The sequence below is a fragment of the Megascapheus bottae genome, chromosome 1, assembly GCF_031878675.1.
Source record: "Megascapheus bottae isolate mThoBot1 chromosome 1, mThoBot2.hap1, whole genome shotgun sequence".
Classification (NCBI taxonomy): domain Eukaryota; kingdom Metazoa; phylum Chordata; class Mammalia; order Rodentia; family Geomyidae; genus Megascapheus; species Megascapheus bottae.
Genome location: NC_143509.1, coordinates 47,079,643 through 47,106,597, shown reverse-complemented (window position 1 = coordinate 47,106,597; position 26,955 = coordinate 47,079,643). Strand labels below are relative to the sequence as shown.

Genomic DNA, 26,955 nt, shown 5'->3' with positions numbered 1-26,955 from the left:
ATTGAAAAAAAATTCGTATCTGGAGGTATGGTTTAAATGGTACAGCACCTGTCTGGCAAATCTGAGAACCTGAATTCAAATGCTGATACCATCAAAATCAGAAATCTTCACATAATGAAAGGTGGTAAGAACACTTTGACAACTTTTCCTGGCAACTAATGAAATATTTGAGAGATAAGCCAAATTTATTTTAAACTGAATAAAAATGTACTACACATGTTCAACCTATGAGTTTAGCCTCTCTCCTGTATTGTGATTGCAAGACAAGGAAGGAGGAGAAAAGGAAGGTTCACCTAAGTGGTAATTTCTGTGTCCTAGTTCCCTTTATTTTAAGAGGGAAACATTATTTCACATGAACATTTAGAAGAATACTTAGTATGATAAAGTACGAAGTATGGTACTGATGAATGGCTCTAATGCAAGTTTTAGGTGATATCTTCTGTGGTATTAGGAAAGGATTCAGAGCAATAGAAAACCTGATATTATTTCTTCTCTGTCCCTGCATTGGTAAAATCTGATGACAGAATTGCCTTGAAGACACTCTGCCAAGGGGCTTTGATCGCTATTTGACCCCTTGGTCACGTATGTTCAGTGCCGTACTTCTCATCTTAGTCCATTTTACATTGCTTGAATAAGAGAATAACTTGAGACTGGGTAAGTTATAAATTTAGAAGTTGATTTGGCTCATAATTCTCTGGAGTCTAAGAAGTCCAAGAATGTACTGCTTATATCTGGAGAAGGACTTTATGCTATGTCATCCCAGGGTAAGAGGCAGAGCAGCAAGGGAACACAAAAGTAAGAAAGCAACAGAGCAAGATTAGGAAAGCGCATTTTTATTAACCAGCCCATTTATGAGATAACTAACCCACTCTTAGGATGACAATATGATCTATTCATTAGACCAGCTTTCATCATTTAATCAGGTTTTATTAGGCCTTGCCACCTAGCATGGGTACCTTTAGGAATTAAATTCCCAACACAAAAACTACAGGGTACATATCTAAACCACAGCATGCCCCTCATTCCTTCGTTTCTGTCTTTGAATTGGGCTGCTTTTTCATGGTCTCTGCTAATTTCTAGGTATAGTGATGTCCTCTGATATCGACAGTATTCAAGGTAGATGAGGGCCCGATATCAGGCATGAGCCCATGTGACATGTTGGAAATCAGATCAGCAGGGTGCCTGCCCCAGCTGTGTCTCTATTTTAGTCTGTGGCCTTGAACAAGTCATTTCCACTCAATGAGACACAATGTCTTCACGGATCCAGTGATAACAGAGGAGATTTAGCAGTCCTTTCTTGCTCCTGAACATCCAGTGTAAACTGTCTTACCATTTCCAAGGGGTATTTAGGGGCAAACCAGTCACATAGACCCTGAAGAAGCTCTGACATGACCACATCCACAGTTTCTATTGTGGGGAAGGTCAGGGACTCCTTCAGAAAATAGCTGATCTAAACAGAGCCCAAGAGGCGTCATGGCAACACTGCTCAAAAGCTGCCAGCAGTAGGGAAGAAAAGCAGCCAATATGCGTGCGCAGCTGCCACATGGCAAAGCAGCGCTCAAACCTCGTTAATATCATCTTGCTTAATACTGAGCCCCATAGATCACAAGCTATTTTTACTGTGTGTTTAACAGATTTGTGTATCATCTTCCCTGCCAGCATTTTCCCAGTCCAGTACAAGAGAACTGTGCCATGAGAGAAACTTCGAGACCAGAGGGGCATGCAGGGTTAACTCAGGAAAAGGAGAAAAAGGGAGATGCAGAAGAAATAGAAGAAAAATGAACAGGAAGGAAGATTCTCATTGAAGGTGAGCTTTAACTAGGAAAAAGGTGACAATAAGATGTAAAAAGCGGGGCCGGGAGTTTGGCCTAGTGGTTAAAGTGCTTGCCTAGCATCCATGAAGACCCGGGTTCGATTCCTCGGTACCACATACATAGGAAAAAGCTGGAAATGGTGCTGAGGCTCAAGTGGTAGAGCTCTAGCCTTGAGAAAGTCCAAGGACAGTACTCAGGCCCTGAGCTCAAGACCAGGACTGGCAAAAAAAAAAAAAAAAAAAGATGTAAAGAGCAAGTAAAGGCAATAGTACACACACTGAAGAGTGAATCACTAAGGTAACACCCCTCCAAAGATTCGGAGATGTCTGCATTCAGAGAAAAAAACTGGGAAAACGAAGTCTTCTGTTTTACCCATGTGACCACAGGCCCTCTCAATTTTGATCCTAACTTGTTATCATCAAAACACAATGGCAATTAATAAAAGGAAGAGGACAAAGTCAGTTGGTAGGCTGGACGGGCAAGAATATGGAAACGACTGAAATTGATGAAGACTCATTGTATTTATCAACAGCTGGATTGAATGGCAACTCCTTTGTCTAAGTACTTAAAGATAACTTTCAAAAATCCTTAAACAAAATCTTGGTATACAGTATGTGCACAATGATGGCTTGCTTGTTTCCGTCTCTCAACAGAGCAGCCACGTCTAATGGTCATCATAGAAGAGAGACCAGGGACTCACAGATAAAGCATCTCAACAATGTTTGGTTAGATAAAGGCAGCATCCTTAGGTCTTACACCCACCAGACACTGCTTCCCTTGATGGAGATATCTGCTAGACAGAGTGTTTTTAAGGTATTTTCCAATTCTGAATCTCTATAAGCCTTAAGTTTCATTGCCATTTCAAAAGCAAGCAACACAAAGAGGGGAAAGACGGTTCATGGACATCATCCCATGCGTCTTTATTGAGCACTCTGCCTGGTGCACTGTGTTCAAAAACAAAAAGCAGAGCCTAGATTCAGTACTTCTGTATTGTAGTTTAGAAAAGGGAAAAAAAAAGACAAACAATAACACAAAACAAAGTGTGATTATAAAATAAATTTGAGCTGGATAGTCCTCAGTTAGCTGACACAGGGGGATCTTCTGAGCAGAGGAGTTCAAGGTGAATATGAGCAATACAGCAAGAATTCATCTTGCAAATGAAGGAGGAGACTGCATTAAAAAGTTCAATGAAGAACTTACAAAATGAAGGAAAGGGAGATATGAGCGAGAATGTTGAAGGGAAGAAGAGGAGGAACAGGAGGGGAGACAAAGTGCAGGGAAGTACATTTCATAAGAGCCGGTTATCTGCAGATGGACCATCTGTCTCTGGGATGGTTAAATATCTTATTGCCACCATGTTTCAGGTTACTATAGCATTCTATGTTTTATACTCTAAAGGCTAGAAGGAAAACAACCACCACCCTACACACTGTACTCATCATGGTCATGCTACATGGATAACAGCAGGAAAAATAATGAAACAGAGTAGAGACATTTGGGTTCCCAGCCTTGCTCTGTTGCCACTATTCAACTGCAAGGGTTTTGCTAAGTAACTTTTCTGACTGGGAAATAAGATTTTGTAGATTTCCACCTGGAGTCCTTGAGGCTTCTTCCATAGTAACTTGTTCAAAGCTTATGTGTTATAGATGATGTGATTACAGTAATCAGAAAGTGGGTTTTTTTTTTCCCCTCAACTACACATGCTTGTAATTTATGCCATTTTCTAACACTTCTGGATTCTACCTCAAGCAGGTTCTTCTGAGTTAGCAGAGATTTACGTTTCAATACCTTGTAATACCCTATCAAATTTCAACTCATCTTCTTTCTAAAACAACTCTAATTCCATGGTTCCATAAGAAATCTCTAAGAAAAAAGTGTTCTCCAATCATTCACTCCCCAAATATACTACTGAGCTAGCACACTACATTGAGTACTTTTGGCCCTGGATCAAACTCACCTACACATACCTGCTAACTTCTTTCTTCAATAAAACTACAAGCTACTTGCTTGTAAATGTTAAGTAAATGCTTACCAACTCAATTTGGTACAAAGCCTTAATTTTCTGCTATCTGGACAGTTATCTTCTCATACATATCCTTTGATCATTCCAAGCCTAGCTATGCATGATCTCCAAAAGAGACAAAATAATTTCAAACAACTTGAAATTCATCAAACTTTTCAAACAAAGGAAGGAAGGAAGGAAGGAAGGAAGGAAGGAAGGAAGGAAGGAAGGAAGGAAGGAAGGAAGGAAGGAAGGAAGGAAGGAAGGCAGGCAGGCAGGCAGGCAGGCAAGGAGTGTGGCCTAGTGGTAGAGTGCTTGATGAAGCCTTGAGTTGGATTCCTTAGTACCACACACACAGAAAAATGGTGCTGTGGCTCAAGTGGCAGAACACTAGCCTTCAAAAAAAAAAAAAAAGTCAAAGGGCAAGGGCAGGGACTACTATAAACTATGGAACACTGGCATCAACATTCCAATTTCTTTTGTTTTCTTTTTTTTTTTTGTGGTGGAGCTTGAACTCTGGGCCTGGGCACTATCCTTGAACTCTTCAGCTCAATGCTGAAGGCTTGGGGTTAACATTCAACCACTTCAGCAACTTCTGATTTTCTAGTGATTAATTAGAGATAAATGTCTCACAGACTTTAGTGCCCAGGCTGGCTGTGAACCGTGATCATCAGATCTCAGCCTCCTGAGTAGCTAGAATTGCAGGTGTGAGCCACCAGCACCGGGCACCATTCCAATTTTATAAGAAAGAATATGCAGTGCAGAGATTGTATGGCTGGGCATGAGCTAAGAGTCCTTAAAGAAACAAGGAAGTCCCAGTCCTGCAGCCTTTTACAACACAGGTGGAGAGCCAGATTCTCCACACCTGGACCTCAGATGGTCCAAGTCCATGCCTCTCCTGTGGCAGATCAAACACATCTGCAAAGGAAGACCAAGGGCAGCTCCTTAGAGCAAAGATTTTATACACATGCCACCAGAAATGTCTGAATGGAAACCAGCTCGAAAGATCAATGAGACAATGCTGTGTAATTCCAGAGGCAACCCAAGGCACATATCAGATGGAATTTTAAAAATCCCTTTAAATACACAAGGACTCAGATGCCAGCACACACACAGTGATGGCCCCAGCCAGACAGCAAAGGCATATTGGCACCACTGTAATTCGTCCATCTACCAATATGCTTCCTGAAAAACACCCATATGCTTTCTTTTAGCTTCCATATGCTTTTTGAGGAAGGAAACTAAAATATTTCATTAGTTTTGAGTAATTAATAATTACTTATTTCACAATAGTCACCCTCATTATAAAATGAAAATAACTGATTAAGCTGCAGGATCCTGGCTTTCAGCTCAAGCTTATTTTTTTTTTTCATCTTTGAAAAAAAAAAAAAAAAGCCTTTCCCCTCTAGGAATTGAGTAATCGACTAAAACAGCCAGTGTGGAAATATTCACACTGGGGAACGAAGCATTATCATTCACACAGCCCGGCATTCCTCTTGACTGAGACATCATAATTTAATAAAAAGAACATGGAGTTTGGATCAGAAACACTTGGAATCCAAGTGGGTTTGACCTCCTTGTGAAGCGCACTTCTGAGGAAATAAAGGGCGTTGAAAAGATAAAGCCTGCTGGATCCCTTCAACCCAGTCTTCTGTTATTCTCATGGAGTGACTTCATAGCGTTCCCTCCCGCTATCTCAAAGCCTGGGTACCGCATGCCCTAAGAATGCAGGCAGTGTGCCAGTCATTGTAGGCAGGTCATGGCCTGAAGTTGGTCACAGGCCTACAAGAATGTGTCTCAAGTGTTAATGAGTATGTGAACTACCTGGGGATCTTGTTAAAATACCGATTCTTAATCAAGAGATCTAGACTATGACTTGAGATCTGCATTTCTAACAGACTCTCAATTGACATGTAAGCTGCAGGCTCTCAGACCAAATTTTTAGAAGCAAGAACTTAAAAAAAAAAATCAGGATGAAGTCAGGAGACAAGGTAGGAGAGAAGATAATTCTGGCTGGAATCATGATTCAAGTGGTAGAGTACCTGCCTAGCACACACAAAACCCTGAGTTCATACTCCAGTATCCTCAAAACTAATAGGACTGGGAGTTTGACCTAGTGGTAGAGTGCTTGCCTAGCACGTACAAAAACCTGGGCTCGATTCCTCGGTACCACATACACAGATAAAAGCTGGAAGTGGTGCTGAGGCTCAAGTGGTAGAGCTCTAGCCTTGAGAAAGTCCAAGGACAGTGCTCAGGTCCTGAGCTCAAGCCCAGGACTGGCAAAAAAAAAATATATATATATATATTATTAATAATAATAGTGTTGGCCTCACTGAGCTTGATTGATGATGACTAATCACATAGAAAATAATTCCTCCTTAAAGAGAAAGCTCACCTTATTTACAGATTTAATACCTATGATTTCAAGCAAGCATGGTCAAAAATAATTGCAATGAAGGACACAGTGGCTCACTCCTGTAATCCTAGCTATACTCAGGAGGCTGAGATCTGAGGGTCAAGGTTCAAAGCCAGCCCAAGCACTAAAGACTGAGAGCCTCTTACCTCCGATTTAAACAGGAAGTGGGGCTGTGGCTAAAGGGATAGGGTGGCAGGCTTGAGCCTCTAACTCTGGGACAATGCCCAGGCCCAGGGGAAGGGTGGTAGCCTTGAGCTGAAGAGCTCAGGGACAGCGCTCAGGCCCAGAGTTCAAGGCCCATGACCACCACCACCAACAACAACTACAACAACAAAAATTATAATATTAAACAAAAGAAACTGAAAAACAGAACTTTTAATTTTCTGAAGATACAGAACACAGCTCAGTGGAACTCCGTCAATTCCACATCATTTTGTCAGTTCCGTTTCAGTCATTGTGTAATCTACCATTTCCTTTATTTTGGAAAAAAAAAAAAAAAAAGCCCAAAAAGCCAGTGGTGTCCAAAAAGCAATAACTCAATATGCTCAATTTAAGTGAGAATTTTAGATTTGTTGAAAAGCAGTGTGCCTTTAGTAGAAATTGGGTGTGTTATGAGAAAAACAAATGACATAGTTGCAATGCAGTACTGAACACTGTGTCTCCTGAGGGCCTGCAGGTTTTCTCTGTGGTGCTCTCCACGCACTCACGGACACTATAGGTTTACTACGGTGAACAGCGCACTCACATTTCATGTAGCTCAAAAGAGTTCTGTCAGAAAGCTATGCTTTCCATTTTACAGACACGAAGGCTGAGATGTACAGAAATCAAGTAACTTACTCAAGTCCATGTAGACAATAATGGTGGCCTCCAAATCCAGGTATTTGTGTAAGTCAATGCGTGACAGAAAATACAAGTAACTCTGCTGGCAGAAAGTCGAGCTCCTATTCTGTCATTATTTCTCAGGAGCCCTTAACTTGTCTGAATCTTGGTAAGACAAGCACTTTCTACTTCCCTATCAGCAAGATGAGGGTGCAATCCCTCACCATCTCTGTGTCTGTACCCATCTCTGACAGTGATGTCCACACTCCTGGCTTCAAGATACACTCACAGTAGGTCACCAGCTCTAAGCATGCATGAGCTTCTCACATGTGGCAGTCATTATAACTTGGCAGAACCCAGATTCAAGCTGCTCACATCTGTGCTTGTGCTGTTCTATTCATGTTCAAAAATCTAGCTCTGTTCAAATTCCCATGTTCAAATTAATGGCGGGGGGAGGAGGGAAAGAACCACATTTCCCAAGACATTGAAATTCCAATGCAGTCAATAACTTTTGAGTTATTTGAGTACGATCAAAGCACTGTAACTCTAACTATTCTGTCTCTTCCTTAACTTACTTATCAGCTTGAAAAATAACAAAATAATAAATTAGTTATTATGTATTTATATACTTGATGGTTTATTCTACATTACAGTACAGATTAAAATTTAATTAATGAATTATCATCTAAGTAATATATAATGTACAATCTTGTCCTTCATCAAATTCCAAAAGAGCACTAGCTTTAAGCTGCTCTGGGGTCCAGTGACCACTGTCTACAATGGGTTTCCATGGTTTATGAACTTATGACATGGTCCCTATTCATATCCCTGGTGATCGTTACATATTTGGAGTGGGACTAGGTTTAAACCCAAACTTTAGTATTTATTACCTATATAAATTTAGTCAAATGATTCCAGTTTTCTGAGCTAGGTATTTTTATATGAAAAATTGGGGGAAATAATTTTGAGATTAAACCTTAGCAGATTTTGACTTGAAGTACATTTGCATGAAATAATCAATTATTTATTGGAATGAACAGAATAAGAATTCAGATATTTAAAATCACTCAACTATTTAAGATATATAAATGTCCAATCAGGTTAAGGGGTTCTGACAGAATAGAAGAAACAATGAACTATGAAGCCGGGCTCGGTGGCTCACGCCTGTAATCCTAGCTACTCAGGAGGCTGAGATCTGAGGATCAAGGTTCAAAGTCAGCCAAGGCACAAAAGGACTTGAGACTCTTATCTCAAATTAACCTCTAGAAAACAGGAAGTAGGGCTTGGCTCAAGGGTAGGGTGGTAGCCTTGAGCTGAAGAGCTCAGGGACAGCGCCCAGGCCCCATGACCCACCAAAAAAAGAAAGAAGAAAAGAGTGAAGTTTGAGAAAAATCCAGCAGAAACAGGAAACTTGTGCCAACCAAATGTCACCTCAGAATTTCCAAATAGAAAAAAATATTTTGTGTTTTCCCTAATTCTCTTACTTTAAGAACCTTAACAGGAACAGACCTATTAACTGATAGGATAAAACTGTCTTTAATGAAATAAGGACAAAAGTTGAAAATATGCTGTGGAAGTTGGAAGGATAACCAAGCCAAAACAGAAAGTAAGCCACATTGTGGCTGCAAACTTGCTGTGAAACCTATAGTAAAATCTGAGACTCAGAGAAAGCAGGGTCACGGGATATGCTTTGGCACCAGTCATAACACACCAAATCCCATCTAACAGTTGGAAAAATGGAGGCTAAAGCCATAGCCTATTACAATTCAAAATTTGAGACTCAGACTCAGAAAAATGATTTCTACTCTGTGAATCTTTGTGCCACATGATTTCATGGTAATTGTTTAGACTCAACACTGTCTATCTTGTTATGTTTTATTCAAAATTACTATGTTCTTCACTGGATCTTGAAGTTCCATGAAAATATTGATTTGGTTTTGGCAAAATTACACCCATTTCCTCAGCACCAGCCTAATTCCCCAAACAATAAGGAAGTGAGTCTTGTATAGCTTGAAAGAACAAATCTTGAACCAGATTTTAGTGCTGGCTACTGCTCTCTGGTCCTTAGATCCCCCATCTGTATTCTCTTCTTATGTTCCTGAAAATATGCAGTGAAGAGCCATCCAAGAGCCCCTCCTCAGCTTCCTATATTTCAATGGATCACATCAAGTAGGAGAAACAGTGGTGAGGCCAGAGTAAAATAACTCACAGAAGAAGGACTACAGGGAATCTACAATTCTCCCAGTACAGAGGAAAAGCCAGCCGAATCCTCGAACCCACCATCCTGTGGAAGATGCATGAAGCTGACTTATGCTTTCAGGGAATTTCATAGTCTTAAGCAGGCCCTGGAACTGGTCTTTCTGAAAGACCTTTAAATATTGAGAAGATAATAGATATAAATAAAAAGATACATACAATTATTGAGTCAAAAAGAATTTTACCCTGGCATTCATTAGCAACATTCCAGATATGTTGGGTTCCCTTCCTCACCTCCAAATCCCCAACTCTTAGTTGTTAAATAAAAAAAAAAAAAAAAAGATTATCTTTCATATCAAATACTGAAAGAATTTTCTGATTATCTTATCACTATAATTAGAATTGGCTTGAGTTCAACTGATTCTTAAACTCCCCTCTTGCATTCTTCTTGTAAGTCCAGCACTTTAACCATGGAAAAGTCAAAAAAAGGAAGATGAATCTCCTTTCTTTTTAATAGTCAATAATAATAAGTGGTTTTACCAAATACTCTGAATAATGCCATGGACTCAGAACAATGCCATAGAATAGGAAAGATAGATTTTCTTTTTAATTGTCTAATTTGAAACTTCATATCATCAGAATCAGGAGATAAGTAGGTCATATAAATCCCCAATCGTACGGTACATGTAACTTTAATCACCACCTACTCTTCTGAAAACAGTAACTGATTTCTTTTATGTGAGGTAGATGAAGGAAGTTTCCCCAAAATTATATCCAACCATCTACTCTAAATTCCATGAGAATTAATTGGGTGTTATTCATCCTTGTTTAGTGAATCACCCCATGGAAAACAGGGCCAATCAACGTTCTACGGGAGGCCAGAAAGCCTGTTCCTGTTCTAGTACAGATTTTGACTATTAAAGAACATGAGGCATCAGCTTTAAATAGTAAACAGGGTATACCATTTCAGATTCCATGAAGTACAGCTTTAAATAGATCTGGTTTGGAAATGCGACAGAGAACAAACCACAGTTGGTAGATCAACGTTGAAAGCAAAGAAAAAACAATGATTATACTCATTAAGTGGGTACCTGTTGACACATCCACTGTCAAGACTAATTATTTATTTAAACTGTTATTCTTTCTTCATTACTGCCACTAATACCAATTATTTACCACAGTTATTTTAAATTTCTGCCTCAAGCCTAGGAAATATTTACTCCTCTACCTTTCAGACATTGAGAAGTTTCTATCTTTCTGAACAGCCCCCTCTACCAATAGACAGCGATTAAATTCAGACAAAAAGATAATATTTCTCAAGATAAATTTTTGTGGGCTTTCTATGCTTGATTAAAGCATCTCTTAGTTATTTCAAAATGGATTCCAGTAGGAAGAGAACACAGTTAACTAGTTTTTAAAGCTATTGAATCAGCATTTATCACCTAGAATCTTGGAGGAATAATATACTCAAGTTTCTAAATGAACAAGTAATATCTCTATTTTTCAAGAGCTTTCAAAAACAATAATGGGAGAAGACTATCTTTTCTGATCTATTCTTTTCTTATTTCTTTAGCCACAAAAATGAATATACTATAAAGGAGCTTTTGCAAGGACATTTTATGGACTATAATGAAACTAAAAGTTGAAAAAAAAATCCTCTTCTCTCTTAATGTTTTCATTTTAGTGAATGAGGAAAAAAAATCTAGCCAGGCATATTGCAGCTACTTCAGAGACAGTGAGGAAAATCTTCAATTCTAGTCTGGGAAAGAAAGATTCTACTTCAAGAGTAAAATGAAAGCAAAGGTCTGTGGCATAGCTCTTGGGTACTAGGGTTCATTCCCTAGTGCTTGAAAGAGAGATACACACAGTGCAAAAGAGAAACAGAGAGAGAAATGAAGGGAAAAAATCTACATAGTTCAAGTACAATGTCTGGCTTAAATTAATCCATATGTCACCCATTTGTTTATCCATACCATGCTCTTATGTACTACAGTTGATAAATATTAGCTTAAAATCAGATTAGCCTAACACTTCATTTCCACTCAACTGTAAATTGCTTAGTCTTGTGAATATGAAAAATGCCAACTAAATTTGAGCATTTCAAAGGTTTATATAACCAAAGTCATAATTTATAGAACATGAACTATTCTACATATTCTGTAGAACTATTTCATAGAAATAGTATATAGCTGAAATTAATGAAATGTTCCAAAGACCAAACATTTATAGTAATCTAAATGAAGATATCAAATCTTTTACAAAGCTTTATTCTACAAAGTCTATAGTTATGAGCATGGCATTACCTCTAACTTCTTTTTGATTAACACTTCAGAAAGATTACAATGAATACAATAGGGTTCAATAAGTACCAATAATAACAGGCTAGCTGCATGAAAAGAATCACATTCTGTACATTTTTCATCTGTGATTATTCTTTAATTTTCTCTCCAGTTGACCTCCATCTTTTTTGTAAACTCAAGATAAATAAATTTCTTTCTCAAAACCTTTGTATTAGTCTCCCTAAGAAAGGCATGTAGATACAATAGGTTCTGGACTCTGACTCACTTTTGTTTTTCTTGAAATTTTCTTTTTCATTAAAACCCTGTATTTATTTTTTAATGATTTGCAAAACAGATAAGAGACAATGATTAAACTTACTAGCATTCCTGGGTCTCTGCAGAGACAACTAACACAGGCAACATAAAATAATGAAAAAAAAAATGTACTTGATGAAAGAAAGAAAACCAGGTAGAAAGACCTAATGGTAGATACTAGCTGATGACTTAATACAACACTGGATGAGCAGTAATCCCAGCGACCCAGAAAACTGAAATCTGAGGATTGAGTTTCCAAGCCAACTCAGGCAGAAATATCCACAAGACTTTTAACACCAATTAACCAGAAAAAAGTTGGAAATGGAGATTTAACTAAAGTGGTAGAGCACCAGCCTTGAGCAAAAAAGATAAGGCAGAGTTCAAGGCCTTAAGTTGATGTCTCCTTATCTGAACAAAACTGAGGAGAGGGGAGGAGAGGGTAAGAGATGCTTATTAGCACTGCAGCTACAAGGCAACAACATTCTCTTACCTTAGGTTGCTGACTCCCGGACAATAAGTACACAGTTCAGCCAATTTAAATGCTAGTATCTGCAAGTGAAATAGGTAAAGGTTAGTCTTGGAAACTAAGCCTATTTTTACTCATTAATAACTATAATCTTCTCCTCCTATATAGTGATTTTCTGCTTTTTGTAAAACATTTCCATATTCATTATTTCATTTTATCCCTCAGCAACCCAATGTAGGAGCAGGAAGGGATTATGCTACTCAAGCTCTCAGAAGGACAGAAGGGATGAGAAAGAATTAACATCTCTCTCAGGATTACCTACACAAACATGGCACAGCAAGTGGTCTTACCTTCCTACATGGGTACTACTCAGAAAAGTGAGTAACTTGCACAAAGATAAACAGCACAGTACAGTACAGTACATGGCAGATCACAAGTCTGAAACCAAGGCCTCAGCCACTATTGCAAGGACAGTTCACCTTAGATTCTTTTAGATTATTAGACTGGAAAAAACAACTTGAAGTGACCCACAAAGCAAAATCAGATAGGTGACTGATAAGAGGAAGCTGGAAAAGTTCCTCAGATTAACAGTCATTCAATTGCCTAAGGCAAGTTACTTAATCTCTCCAGACTGCCAATTTCCTCATAAAATGAGAGTTATAATATGTTATTCCCAGCCAAATTGTCCTGATTTAAATTATCAGTGAGAAGATTTTCTATTGTTTTATGTAACGAGAGCTACTATATCCTCGTAGGAAGGAGCTTCCACAACAACGGAGAATATCTCTGGATGAGGTATGTCTATGTTTCAACAGTCTACTTAAAACATTTATCAATGCCTATATCACCCAATCTTGCTGAACAACAAACATTCTAAGAACTCTGGTTCTAACAGACAAGGCATCAAAAACTTCTTGTTCTTAATGTATTATGTGAAGTTACTTCTTTTCTTTTTTTCTCCTTAGGGTTAATCCCATGTGGTTAGTGTATCTGACTTTGTAAACTGATATATTATAGATACGCTTATCTATGTATTTGGAATAGGGAAGGGAAGGGAGAAAACAAGATAATTGGGAGGGGGTAGGAGGAGGGCAAGGGGGACAAAAACATGAGAAGAGGTATCAAGTTTCAAGAAGTAATGCGCCCACTACCTGAGGAATGTAACTGTAACCTGTAATCCCTTTATCCCCTCTATATTACCCTGACAATAAAATACAATAAAAAAAACATACACACATACTTTAAAAAAAAAATAGGCAGTACTAATGCCTCATACCTGCAGTCCTAACTGCTCATGAGGCTGAAATTTGAGAGTCAAGGTTCAAAATCAACCACAGCAAAAAAAAAAAAAAAAGTCCTAGAGATTCTGTATCTCCAATTATCCACCAAAAAACTAAAAGTAGGGCTATGGCTCAAGTGGCAGTGCCAGCCCCTAAACTGAAAAAGTTAGGGACAGACAGCTACCAGGCCCTGAGTTCAAGCCCTGGCATGACAAAATTAATTAACTAATTAATTCAAATAAAAAGAAATAACAAGTGCCACTCAACTTTCCAAAAGTTAGAGTCATTGTTTTAAGTGAAAAATTTGATAGTGAAATCACACCATCCTAATAAAGCTTGTACCTATAATCGGACCTGGAATTTAGAAAGATAGAGCAGAGTTCCAAGAAAGATATGGCAAAGTTCCAACAACACCATAAGAACAAAGAGAAATTGTTTAAATATTAGATAGATGACAGCTTTATCAAAAAGTATAAGACTTCTGGGAAGTTTTATTAAGGTCCAATTTTCATAAAGAATAGAGAAACCAGTTATCCTGATACCATAAACAAAAACTTAATCAAATATGACATTGTATTTTACTATATATTTTGGAAAATATTTACATAATTATTATGCCTCAAATCAACATCACTATAATTCCAATGAGAATTTATTGCTCCAATTTTAACAATACGGAAAGAAGACTTTCAAGATTACAAGATTAATTTGAAGCAGATTTTCTTTAGTCCTTGTACTTTGATATCAAAACCTGTATTTACACTTCTGTACATGTAGTTTCTCCATTAGAACATGTTATTTGGAGAGCGTAACTTAATAATATCAAGAAGTGTAAAATAAATACATACATAAATTATAGAAGTCAATAGTCAAAACACTAAAGCACATTTGATTTCAAATTATTTCTCACTACCAAGTGAAAAGAGAGACAGAAGAATTCATATCTGAGGTCTGAACAGAAGGTGAAAGATTATTTTGCAGAGACAGAAGGCACATTTGACACCACGTTACCATGAACACTTTCTCAAATCGCTTCAATAAAGTTTCACAATTGCAAAGTCCTGAAACCCACAGTCTTGAAATCCAAGCCATAAAACCAGTTAATTTTCTTACAGAGTCCTTCACCTATCAAAATAAGGTTCATCATAAGCAGTGAAATGCCATCACCTATGGCCATGAAATGCACCAAGTGAAAACAGACATGTCAGGAGTACCTCCAGTGTGTTTCATAATGCAATGAAGTTCATCATAACCCATAAAGACACAGGGGAGAATAATAAATTCCATACCCGCCAGGTAAATCTCAGGTAATGAAGCCAGATATCCCTGGCATCTCTCTGTATTTCAGGAAAATTCATCCAGAATAGAATCTGCCATGGCTGCATCCTTTGTCAAGCCATCCTTCCTCTCCCAAGAAAAGCATTCACACCAACAGTAGCCCCTTCCATTCAAAAACAATCTGTGCAATCAAATTCAATCTAGAAAAATTTCAAAATTAAGCAAGATTCCTTAAATCTATCAGAAACTATTATATGATGATTAATCATTTCTGCTTTTTTTGAAATAGAAAAAAAAAACAAGACTGAATACATGAAACCAAGGATTTGAAGGAAGATAAAGACATGAAAAATGATAAGGAATAAGGAGGAACAATGAGAAAAATAGAGAAAGGATTTGGGAAATGGAGAGAGCAGAGACTTATTTCAACATTTTTCATCTATGAAAAAATATATTTTGTCTAGATTTTATGTAAATTTTATCTAAATTTCATGTGATAACAGAAATTCTTATAAGTGTTTAAATTAAATGTTATAACTGTAAACATACACATCTGTCCCCAGAAGCAACCAAAATGTTATATTAACACAAAGGCATTATGAGGTGAATGAGGTGAGAAATATCAAAATTTCTCTCATCAAATCATCAAATTCCACAAAAATTTTTTTGCTTTCCTGTATTTTTTTTTTTTTTTTTTTTTTTTTTTTTGCCAGTCCTGGGCTTGAGCTCGGGGCCTGAGCACTGTCCTTGGACTTTCTCAAGGCTAGAGCTCTACCACTTGAGCCTCAGCACCTTTTCTGGCTTTTTTTTTTCTATGTATGTGGTACCGGGGAATCAATCCCAGGTCTTCGTGCATGCAAGGCAAGCACTCTCTCACTAGGCCAAACTCTCAGCCCTGCTTTCCTGTATTTTTGTTTTTGTTTGGTGCCAGTACAGGGGCTTGAACTCAGCATCAGTACCCTGTCCCTTAGCTTTTCACTCAAAGCAAGTACTTAGCTCCACTTTCACAAATGGTTTTAAATGCACTGCCACCCACCACCCTAACATGCTTCTTAAGAATAAAACACTCCATAGCTTATGAATGATTTGGTTGTCTCATTAAAATAATGTTTGTCAGTATTTAATTGCTTCCATCCCTGATTTTAATTTTCTTACCTGTCAGCATCGATCAGAAGCACTGAAATCATCTGACATACTGGTTGATTGTGTTGAAATTAATCAGATTTTTAAAAAGTAAATTGCTTTGGCCCAAAGGTGATGCACAACTTTGTAACGTGATGTTTCTAAGTGTTCTATCAATGGAGCTTATAATCTAGAAATTAAATGTGAGACTTCAAGAATCCTGAGTAGAAATATGTTGCTTTCAAATCTTCAATACTGAACCTTACATAAATGGAATACTTTTTCTAAAAAGTATTTTTTAAAAAGCCAACAAGTGTTCACTGACAAAATATACTTTGGAGTATGGAAGAGTAAGATGTGCAATTTCCTTGGAAACTTTGGGAATGGGTAAGAATCAAAGTGAACTCACCTTGCATAAAGGAGCTGATAATCTAGTTATGAACAGTTACTTTATATTGATAATTGTTAACAGCTGTATACGTGCTTTCATGCACATAAATGATTTTCTTCTTCATTGAAACTCAGTGAAGAGCGATTCGTATTGTTAGTAGTAAAAGGAGCCAGGTTCTAGTTTGGAGAGAGGCAAAGCTAAAGCACAGTGCAATGAAGGGACTTTTCCATAGACAGCTGGTGATGGCTAGGCCTGTTCTCCCGACTAAAGAAAACCAGACAAATACAGCATGATCACTTCAGAAAGGAAGAAAGTTCTCCACAAATCTCCACAAATAATTATTCAGTGCTAATTCTCCTGCTAATAGCTATCAGAAATAGTACTTAAGACACTCGGGCAGGAAACCATCAAGCACTGAAGTCTATTACAAGAAGTAAATTAAAGATAGAGAAATACATCATAACGTGTCCTGGGATCATGAGTTTATTTTATGCATTCATATTAGGATTCCTACTTGAAATATATGAATATGCAAAAATGCAATAAGTGGGTCCCAAAGAGAGCTCCTAATATCAATGCTGTGCCTCTCTGAGCTACTCTGCTAGAAATAAATAAATATGCATCAATGTAATAATTGGGTTCCAACATGAACTTGGAATATCAGTGCCCCTCTCTTTCAGTTGGTCCACTGATCCTGAAGCTCCTAAATGAACCCAAAAGAGTAGAAACTGATCACTGGTGCAGTGGAGGGGGATGGGGAGTTGGAGGATAACAAATGCAATGTGGACTTTGGCTCTTGCATAAAGAGCTTTACAACCAAGCATAACAGAACACTAATATGGGTCACATGTTTCTTGTAGAATGTGAGTTCCTATACAACCATCAAATTCTCCCGTGAAATGAAATTTCCCAAGCGCAAAAATAGTTTGATGAAGCAGACATTCTTCAGACTTCCCTAATACCCATTTGGATACATACAGCACTAAATTTTCCACATTGCACTAACACTTTTAGTTGTTCATGCATCTTTAAGAGAGGTACCTTAGCAAATCAGAGCCCTAAGTACAGCTTTTAGTGCTTTGTAGATATTACAGGAAGAACAAGTGGAGAGAAAGAGGGAGAGAGGAAGGAGAGGAAAGGGAGAGATAGAGGAGAAGGGGTTGGGGGTGGAGTAAGTAGGAGGAGGAAGAAGGAGGTGGTGGAACAAGGGAGGGAAAGTTTTTTGGATTAAAGAATCCTTGCTTGGCCAGTGGTAAAGTGCTTCCCCTAGCATGTGCAAGGCCCTGGGTTCAATTTCTTGGTACCATACACATAGGAAAAGCCAGAAGTGGAGCTGTGGCCCAAGTGGTAGAGTGCTAGCCTTGAGAAAGCCCAAGGACCATGCCCAGGTCCTGAGTTCAAGCCAGCCACTGGACTGGCAAAAGGAAGGAAAAGAAGGAAGACAAGGAGTAGAAGAAGAATCCTAGCTCAATGCATGAGCAAAGTAAATGTTTATTCACTGAAGTCAGTTACGCATTTAATTTTTTTAATGTACTGAAAACCTAAGTGATGCTAAATACTAATGAGTATTTAGTGAGGGTACAGTGAAAATTGAAGTACTGTGAAATGAACAATTAACCTTTCAGAAGAAATGGTTTGTAAAAGGAACACTATTAATGAGCAGTTGAGAAAATTCAAGGAAATCATATTTGTCAGTAAAACGATGTTAAGCTCTAGATGCAAATAAGCAGACATAAGCCTGAGGCTGAGATGAGAATTATCAAATTAATAAAATCCAAAGAGATTCTAGAGAAGGATGGAAGAAAAAAATAACCATTGAAATAATGAGTATATGAATATATCTACAAAGCATTATAAGTATAAGAAATGAAGAAGTATAGGTCAAAAGATGTAAAGTAACAGAGCCAGGAGTGTGGTGTAGTGGTAGAGTGCTTGCCTAACATGCATGAAGCCCTGGGTTTGATTCCTTGGCACTACATATACAGAAAAAAAGCTGGAAGTGGTGCTGTGGCTCAACTGGCAGAAAATCCCAAGGACAGTGCTCAGGCCCTAAGTTCAAGCCCCAAGACTGGCAAAAAAAAAAAAAAAAAAATATATATATATATATATATATGGTAACAAATATTCAGTATAATGTACAATGTGAGGACTATAGTTAAAAATGGAATTTTTGCTTTTAATATATACGAGGAAAAAATAGGTAAACAAGTAAGGTGAAAGATATGGTATAGCAACTGGTTTACTATATATATAATATACCTTATATGTATATTTATATGTATATATAATATATATAATATCACGTTGTACACTAACACCTAATTATTTTTTCTAGAAAAATATTCAAAATTTTTCAATTAAATTTTAAAAGATAATATTATGTTTTAGTAACTGAGTGAATAATTTCAAATAGATTCATATTTAAAAATATATATAGTTGACTGTTATTACTATATCCACTCTGCATCTCAAGGAGTTGAAGCTGAGAAAATACAATAACCCAATCAAGTTCACATCCATGTAGTAAGTAACTGTGTTACTAGAACTCATAACTCAGCTTTTGGAGCTATGAGCCTTACTGTTCTCAGGAGCTAGCAGAAAAGAAAAGCAGCCGCTCAAAATTGGATGCCATGATAAAAATCTACAAAGAAGCCAAGCCCAAGTGTTTCATGCCTGTAATCTTAGCTACTGAGGAGAGTGATATCTAAGGATCATGGTTGGAAGCCAGCCCTTGCAAGAAAGTCCTTGAGATACTTATTATCAATTAAGCCCAGAAAAACCTGGAAGTGGCACTGTGGCTCACTGTGGCTAGCCCTGAGCAAAAAGGAGCTTAGCGACAGCTCCCAGGCCCAGACTTTAAAAAATTAAATTCAAAAAAGAATTTAAAATCTACAAAATAATGAAGAAATAGGAAACACACAATTTGAGCACCTAAGGTTGCTTATAGGAAGAGAAGAAACAGATGAGGTAATTATATGGAAACCTAAATCTGAGGACATGTCACATGTAAGGTATATGTACTTTTCCAAAATATTCAACAACAGAAATAGTAAGGCTGAAGTGATAGAGAATTCCATCTCAGACCAATACAGTGGACCATTTTTAATAATGAAGCTTTTCAGTACTAAAACAAACTAACTTCATGAAGAAAATAGCAGAGTTCAAGTAGCAGCTAAATGGCCATTTGTCAGAGCTGGCATCCGGACCACAGGAGGGAGTCTGAGGCAAAAGATGGGCATTGTAATTCAAATTGCAGAGGTTTGGAGGCCAAAAGTTGGGAGAATATCAGTAACTCAGAAATTTAGGATATTCTCTAAAGAAAAGGTCCTGGGTTTTAAAGAAAGAAAAAAAGAAAAAAAAAAAGGCATTCAACACATCCACGGGACTGCTGTGATTCACTAAGCACAGGGACTCACCGCCCTCTGTTATTTTTTCGAATGACCTATGCATCATAATGTTCCAAAATCACAGGAGGAGGTAGAAAACACCATTGGACAGCGTTCAGTCAGTTATTGCTTGGTATGTGAAAAGTAAGTACGTCAAGGGATGTGACAGGAGAGGTGGTAATTGGCCAGGGTAATCAGAGGTAAGAACCCCCTTCAGGATGACCAGGAAAGACAGGAAAAAGAATCAGGAAGAATTAATAGTGAAAGTGTGGCTCTAAAAGTTCACAGGTGGGAAGGAAGGCAACTGAAAGTTGGGTAAAAGAAGGAAGAAAAAAAAAAAGCTCTTGAGCAAGACTGTCTCAGAGTCAGAGAACTACATGTTTTAGAGTCTGCAAGCCTCATTTCACACTTAGTAATTGCTTTTATGTGAGCATACACAGCAGAAAGGACAACCCTATGGACGCTAAAAAGCTACCCTAAAATAAAATTGGGGTGTTAGAAGAAACATGTGCTACCTGGGTTATTTCTACTGTCTTCATTTCCATTACAAAATTTCACAATCTGATTAATTCTTACCACAGAAAACATGTGACATAAAATATTCCCCATAATTGAAACAAAGATAAAAGAAAATTTTAGTAAGAATCCACTCTCCCAGAAGAAAGAAAAAGAAGAAAAGGAGAATGAGAAAAAAAGGCAGTGAGACATGTTGAATACTACAACCCTGAAAGAAAAGTTAAGTGGCTGCAGTGACAGAAATGCTAATTCAATACACTGATTTCATCATTATACAATGGTATCCAAGTATCACACTGTACCCCATAAATCTGTGTGGTTTTTATGTATCAAAAATAAAATGATTTGAAGGGTGGGGGAGGGAAATGGGAACAAAAACATGAGAAGGGGTAGCAACATGTGAGAAGTAATGCACCAGCTACCTGGTGAATGTAACTATAATCCCTCTATAAAAAGTAGAAATAAAAATAAAACAGGGCCAGGAATTTGGCCTAGTGTTAAGAGTGCTTGCCTAGCATGTACGAAGACCTGGGTTTGATTGCTCATTACCACATACATAGAAAAAAGCTGGAAGTGGTGCTATGGCTCAAGTGGTAGAGTTCTAGCCTTGAGAAAGCCCAAGGTCAGTGCTCAGGCTCTCACGACTGGCAAAAAAAAAAAAAAAAAAAAAAATTAAAAAGCAAAAAGAAGCAGACGGGGGCTCCAGCTCAAAGGTAGAGTACCGTCGTGGCATTCAGAAGGCTCAGCATTCTATACCCAGATTTGCAGATAGATAGATAGATAGATAGATAGATAGATAGATAGATAGATAGATAGATAGATAGATAGATAAAACAAAAACAAAGACCTTGGATTCGATCAGTGGCTCTTCATGTTTGACCCACAAGCACATAGGAGTTCCTAAGATCTTTCCAGAATCAACAAGTTCAAGATTATTTCCATACTAATCTAAGAGGCAATGAACATTTCATACTATGTCATTTCTTTCTAGGTTGACTGTCATTTTCACAGATGATACAAAAACAAGAGTGCGTAAAATTGCTGGAGTTCACCAGGAACTAAAGCAGCAGAATTATAGAGCATATACAGTAAAACTGGGCAAGGAGCCATTAACATAGGGCTGTCCTTAATAGTTTAAAAATTAGAGCATTGTGAAATTGCAATCTTTGAGTATAATCTGCCTCATTTCTATGTGAAGAAGTAGAGTCCCAGGAAAGGCCTCTGCCAAATATCCAGCTTCAAAGCTATATTTCCAATAGATCTATGCCAGCAATTTGAGAGATGTTAACTGACCACTCTTGCCAGGAAACTTACAAACTCAGATTTGTAGGTATGGAGGCTGATCCCGTAGCTTTTCCAAGGCTGGCACTCTACCACTTGAGCCATACTTCTATTTCTGGATTTTGGGTGGTAAACTGGAGGTTAAGAATCTCAGAGATGGGGCCAGGAGTTTGGCCTAGTGGTAGAGAGCTTGCCTTGCACGCTTGAAGATGGGGGTTCGATTCCTCAGTACCATATACATAGAAAAGGCTGGAGGTGGAGCTGTGGCTCAAGTGATAGAGCTCTAGCCTTGAAAAAGCCCAAGAGCACTGCTCATGCCCTGAGTTCAAGCCCCGGGACAGGCAAAAATAAATAAATAAATAAATAAATGCATAGTAATCTCACAGATGCTGGGTGCCAGTGGCTAACAACTATAATCCTAGCTGCATCCAACTAAGGTAATTTTTTTAATATGAAATTAACTGTGTCAAGGTTTGGAAGATCTGAGTAACTCTGTGAACGCCTATTTTCCAAAAGATTAACCGTGTGACCTTACAAAATCACAGGAAGAAATCCAAAGGGGTGGACTCAGTGATAAGACCAGTGAATTTTAATACAAGAAGAACACAAAAAGCTTGAGAAAATTTCTGATTCCACATCGAAAATAACCTTTAAAAGACTACCAAGTTTTAGTAATTGTCAAGACTGTCAAGGTTTAGCATAATATCAAATAAGAAAATCCATAATTTTGCCCTTTTTTCTCTCTTCTAATTAGATAGCCGTGGAAGACTAGAATTTCTTTTTAAACTTGAATAAAAAAATCATAACAAATTAAATGTAGACTTCAGATACACTTTCTCAGTAATTGTGCGCGCGCGTGTGTGTGTGTGTGTGTGTGTGTGTGTGTGTGTACTACTATCAAGGCTTAAACTCAGTTTCAAGCTCTAACTTAGCTTTGTAAACTCACAACTGACACTCTACCACTTTAGCTACTATACCTCCATACCTCCAGTCTGGCCTTTGTTGGTTAATTAAAGATGAAGACTCACAGACTATGCTAAGCTGTCTTTAAATTTTGATCACCCATATCTCTACCTCCTGAGTAGGTAAAATTACAGGTATGAGTAACTGTCACTCTGCTCACTTCTACTTTTTGAATATACTTGTTTTATCATAGAAATATTTTTGCTTGAAATGTTGTATTTCAATTTCAAGCATGGTAAAGAGCCTATTTCACACTAATAAAAGCTTTTTTTTATGAGCCTAAAGGAATCCAGACTTACACCACTGGAATAGATGAAATTAGGCTATTTTTCTTCACAGGACTCTAAAAATATTAGGAAAGATAAATAGGGACTTATCATTACTTTCAGATCCTGACACATGTTCAGAAAAAAACTGCTGCTTCAAGAAGCCTCTATAAATATCAAAATATCCCCATGACCTCACAACAGAGTAGACATTTTTAATCATTGGTTGGTAAAAACGTAATCTACTGTGTAGTTGCATGAAGCATCTCCTTGTAAACATGGTTCAGGATCACAATTAAGCTCCATTAACTCTCAGGGTATATATGCATGGTCAAGATACAAAATATCTCGCAGTGTCCTTCTTTAATATAAAGTAAAAATGAAAACGTATCTTACTTTATTAAAAATCTGTGTAGATACAATGCAATCATCCATTGGAATACTTCTCATACACATCATCTGGCATAGAAGCAGCAGACAGTGACTCTTACCCAACATCATTATTACTAAGATGCTCCTTACCAAAAATGCTTGGTCATAATGCTCACAAAACAGATAAGGGAAATGGGGACCATGACATGTGAAAGGGTATCAATGTGTAGGAATTAAGGCACCATTTATCTGGCAAATATCATGTAACCCTTCTATTAATTACAATAAAAATATCTTTAAAAAAATTACACTAGAAAAAAAAAGTTATGATAAACTTGCAAATGTATGCCAATTGTAGATACATTCACTTCTATGACAAAAGACAAACTCATCATATTGTACAATTCATATACATAAATGTTTTAAAAAAGAAAACCTGGATGTACATTTAATTGTAGCTACTCAGAAGATTAAGATCGCAGACAAGAGAGATCCAAATGTGCCCAGGGTAGAAAAGTCCAGGAGATTTGGAGTCCATCTCCAAAATAACCATCAAAAAGCAGGACTGGAGGAACAACTCAAAGGGTAAAGTACCAGCTGAGCAAGCAAACAAGAGTAACGATCCTGAGTTTATACCCCAATATCACCAAAACAAAAATAAAATAAACGAAAGACGCCTATTCAAAAAATAAGCCAAATAAAAAGGAGAGAAAGAGGCCAGAAGTTTGGCCTACTGGTAAGAGTGCTTGCCAAGCATGTATCAAGACCCAGGTCCAATTCCATGGTAGCACATACATATAAAAAAGCCAAAAGTGGTGCTGTGACTCAAGTGGTAGAGAAGCCTTGAGGGGGAAAAAAGGCCCAAAAACAGTGCTCAGGTCCTGCATAAAAGCCCCAGGAAACACACACACACACACACACACACACACACACATACACACACACACACACAAAGGAGAGAAAGGGAAGCAAAATTATCTCTGAGTTCTGTCTTCTCCCTTCAAGAGACGAAAAATCACAGGTCTAATGATGGCCCAGGAAGGATGTATGTTCCTCAACTTTATGTGATCAAATGAGCAAGCAGTTCAAAGCCAATGCCATTCTCCATACTTTGTTACCCGGATGGAGAATGTAAAGGAGATCAGGATTCAAGCCAGGTTTCTGCCTAGACAAGAGACTGAATTTTTCTTTTCACTTTGATTTAAGGGGGGGGGGGGAAGAGTCATGTGCCTTAGACCTCTTCATTAATTTAAATTCCAGAAAGAATGAGGTTGAGAAAAATAATCATGTTTGTCAACCTGAGGTCAGAGCAAAAGAAAAAAAAATGTTCTTATATTGGTAAGAATAAACAAGCAGTAAAGAGGAGAGGGGGCCCATGATAAATTTTCTCAAAGTAGAATGTAACCCTGAGGAAGATATTCATATGCAATTTTTTACCAATATATGTTTAAAGTACTTATTAAACTAATTATATTAGTGAGGCCGAAGTTTACCTATCATAGGAAAAGCAAGAAAATTGCTGTGTTCCATGTTACTTCCTCAATGGTAAGTATAAACACTTCAAGGAGCAATAACTCACCATTGTGATAAGATTGTAAGTGCTGATTTAATAGAATGATGTAAGTTATACTTCTAGAATAATGTATAGAAATGATCATATGCCCCTTAACAGCACTTGGATCTTCAATCAGGAAATTCAATTTTAGCTGCAAAACTATGTTTTGGCAAAAGTGCAATTGAACTCAGTGTACTTGTCACATTTCTAAATATACTCCGGTCACCATGACAACAAGGGAGACTGATGGCTTGCTTAAAAAGAGTACGGTATATTTAATTGTCAGCATTTTAAACTGACTCAGAAAAATGCTGTGTGATAGGTCTACTTACCATGGTTACTGCTGCCTGAGTCCATAATAATAAAAAGGCTCAAATATGCACATCAACAACATGGGCAGAAAGACGTACAGTCGGGAGGCCCTATTGTTCCAATCATCCTGAACCCCGAAATTAAGGCTTTAGAAAGGACTTGTTCTCATTAAGGTACCACTCAAGAACTTCTCTTCCCGAATTGTCAGATGAATCCCAGATCTATAGCTGCACTTAAGGCGACTAGAACAGAACCTAAATCATATTTCAACACCTGCCTCCCTCTTTTAGACTAAAGATAAGAAAAATTCAAGGGTATTTTCTCCTGGGATCTATCAGGAAGACTGCATGACAGAGACTGTTCTTTTCACCTGATTCCAAATGAGAGTGTTCTGATACCCAATCATTTCCTGCACCAACATTTCCTGAGCAAAGATAATGGCAGCAAGAAATATTCTAGACGCTAGGCGTACAGATGCAACATACACAGACATGGTCCCTGACCTTAAGGAACTGGCATCCTAACTCAAGAAAAGTAAATATACTAACAAATAATCCATTAAGGAATATAAAATAATGAAATGAAATGCACATGAAATCTGGTAAGCACTCAGCAAATCTTAGCCATTATTAGAATGATACACTATCTCTCATCTAAACAGTTTGCAATGGATATAAAGAAAAATAAGCATACATTCAGAGAACTCTTCTATAGAGAGTGTAAACAAAGTAATGAAAGAAAACACTGGGGAAGACTGTCCTACTTCAGCTAAACGCTGTGCATATAGTATTTGAGTTGATCCTTACAAGCCAACTCCAGCATAGCATTTTAGGAAATCAACAGAAGATCCAGGGTCAGTGGTTCATGCCTATGCTCCTAGCTATTCGGGAGACCAGGATATAAGAACAGAGGTTCAAATCCAGCTCTGGCAGGAAAGTTCAAGTGACTCTTATCTCCAGATAGCCATCAAAAGGCCAAAAGTGGTGCTTAAGTGGTAGAGCCAGCATTGATTGAGCATAAACAAACAAACAGGCCAGAGCATGAGGGCTAGTACTGGCACAGTTTCCCTCACCACCACCTCTCTCAAATAGTAGAAGATGAGTTGGGGACAAATGTGATTTACACAATGATTAAAGCCCATATATCTACAACCTACTGAGTAAAATGATGAGCAGTACGTGATAACTCATTTCACAGGGCTTTAGGGGTCATGGCAAGATGTTTTAAGTGTTTTTAAACATCTCAAAAGCCATTAGAAGGTTTGAACAGAGAAGTATGTGTTTTACATTATTCCATCAACAATTTTACAAGATTTCTTCATTTGCAGAGGAGAAGGAACACAAGGAAAAAGTGTCCGAATATGGAGACTATTACAGAGACTTTATTGTCATAGTAATAGCATAGGTAATAGATTGGGGTCGATGCAATCCATACGTAATGGATTAAGGTGGATCCAACAGAATGTGAAAGCAATCCGATTGGGAAATATTCTGGATGGAAATCAAATACACATTGGCAAACATGCACTCTGACCAAGAAGGGAGCTGTGCACTGAGCTAGACAGAGAGAGGCCTTACGTGCTGGTGAACATGACTGACCATTTGGCACATCTGGGTAGGCTTAAGATTTCTAGTAAGCTCCCAAGTGATGCTGCAGCTCTGTGAAGCATGCTTTAAAAACTCTTGAGGAGAATCTGGAGGCAGGAACACAATTAGAGCAGGAAGTGACGAGAATTTGCCTAGGGGTAATAATAGATTTGAGTACAAAAAAGAAGATTCAAGAGACAGAGCAAAAGAAGAAAGAAAGACAAATGAAATCAAACGACTCAAAGCTTCAGGAAAAAGAAATCAGTGTTAAATAGATGATGGTACTGATTCAGTGCTATCTTTAATGGCATTGTTCAGTATATAGCTAGAACTATATAGT

At 37.7% G+C, this 26,955-nt stretch overlaps 1 protein-coding gene across 3 annotated transcripts in view; it reads right to left on the bottom strand.

The window, feature by feature from the left end:
- Nucleotides 1-26,955, bottom strand: part of Lpp (LIM domain containing preferred translocation partner in lipoma) — a 641,447-nt gene that overhangs the window by 452,720 nt on the left and 161,772 nt on the right. For all 3 annotated transcript variants that reach the window (XM_090343772.1, XM_090343782.1, XM_090343791.1), the window contains one exon: nt 12,332-12,390. The gene's annotated coding sequence lies outside the window, so the exon portion shown is untranslated. The remainder of the gene's footprint in view (nt 1-12,331; nt 12,391-26,955) is intronic.